Source organism: Aythya ferina (assembly GCF_964211825.1).
Source record: "Aythya ferina genome assembly, chromosome: 15".
Classification (NCBI taxonomy): domain Eukaryota; kingdom Metazoa; phylum Chordata; class Aves; order Anseriformes; family Anatidae; genus Aythya; species Aythya ferina.
Genome location: NC_140314.1, coordinates 13,380,663 through 13,382,493, shown reverse-complemented (window position 1 = coordinate 13,382,493; position 1,831 = coordinate 13,380,663). Strand labels below are relative to the sequence as shown.

Sequence of the window (1,831 nt, the reverse complement as noted above, 5' to 3'; positions counted from 1 at the left end):
TTCCTGAAAGGAAAAGACTATGGAGACTTCTAAAGTTGTCCCTCCTCCCCTCAGAGCGTCCCCCTCCACGCCTCACTCCTCCCCTCAGCCGGCAGGGAGGCACAGCTCCCGAGGAAACCATCTTTACAGAGAAGCAGGAATCCTGAGACTTGGCTCATGAAGCTTTAGGACTGCAGAAATAGATTGAGGAGAGGGGTTTTGAAATGCTTGTTACCGAAAGCAAAACAATTTTGGAAGTACTGTTGGCTGTCGAACATTATGACAAGATGGTGGTGGTGGTGGGTGCACTTGGTTCCGTCGGCCGCTCTGCAACCCTAGAAAGGAATTTGGCAGATCAACAGAAAATCTAAAGTTTGGAGATTCTCAACCAGATAAACAATTTGTGGGTGTCTGAAAAAAGTCACAAGTGCCATGATGTGGATGAAGCTGAAAATTGCTGTATTGTGTTGTGACCGCAGGGCCGATGTGCCCCTGAGCCGCACATCCCCCTTTGCTGTAGTCACTGGTGGCTCTGCAGTGTCTCTGAGAATACTGTCTGAGCCCTTTTTCAGTGCCTGGGGGATGGAAGAGCTGCTGTGAGTTGCTTAATACAATGCCTGTGTTCACAATCCAGTACAGAATTAACTGCTGTGTAACAAGCCAGGGCCACCAGCACTGGGTCTGCGTATGGTGGTTTTGAAGTGGCAGCGAACTGTTCAACGTCTGTCAGCTCCCAGAGCTGACCTGCGCTGCAGTGAGGAGCTGTGTGTGTACCCTGCAGCTGGCCAGGGGCATGGGAACATAGTCTTTAAGCTAAAACAAAAACAAAAACACCACCATATAAGGTGTATCATTAAATAGTATATTGTAAAATGGTATGACATTCTTGTCAACGTCATGGAGAAGGAGGAATCCAGGCGCAAAGAGAACCCGATTAACAAGGTGTATCTGCAGTCCACTGACTGCACCTGCCATTTTGACACAAAAGTTCACATTGCTGAAATTAAAATTAGAAGAGAATGAAATTAGAATAAAAACATTTAATTTTAAAACAGTATTTGTCTTGTCAGCAAAGTTTCTTTAGCCTTAGTCAGCAGGATCACTTCTGACATGCAGACAAACTGACTGGAAATTTTTTAGGAAGAAAACAGACTCGTTGCTGAGAGGAGTGGAAAATACTTAAATGAATTTCATATAGCCCTATAGTTAGCTTTCAGCTATCAGAACTGAATGTACAAATCTGGCTGTGGATTCATCTGTCCTCTGTGTGCTTGGTTCATTTTTAGTCCTTAAACAGATTAATCCTGAGTTACCTCTTAATACTTAAGCATCTTCATACTTTCACAGCAGGGCAACATCTTCATTACTGTTTTTCCTGTAAATCATATTGCCATACATGTGTGTTTTTATAAGTTTGGTAGGCATAGGTATGTTATTTTGTATTTATTCTTCGAAGAAGCTTCCTAACAACTATGACCATATTTTCATATTTATAACCCATGGAGTTGTTGTTATTGTTTTAAGCCTGTAACTCAGTAGCCGGGTGGATGATATGCATATTGTAGATGATACCAAAGGCAAACTTCTGCCCAACAGTGCACCTGTTTCTGATCTTCTGAATCCTCCTGCCTCTGATTTTTTTTTTTTTTTGTGGTTGTTTTTGAAGCCTGAGGATGTATTTTGAGGGCACAAACTTCTTTTTATGTTGCACATGCAAAAATGTAGCAATTGTATTTTTACAAAAGCAGAACAAAGCCAGTCTGATTACTTAAAACTTAGTCAAATTTCTTTTTCTTCCTGCACAAATTATTTGGCATGAGAATTTTCTACCTCTTTTCTAAATTCCACTCAC

General features: G+C 41.7%; 1 protein-coding gene across 5 annotated transcripts in view; it reads left to right on the top strand.

Annotated features, from left to right (window-relative positions):
* The window catches only part of IFT140 (intraflagellar transport 140), a 76,076-nt gene that overhangs the window by 56,440 nt on the left and 17,805 nt on the right, over positions 1 to 1,831 (top strand). The window lies entirely within an intron of this gene.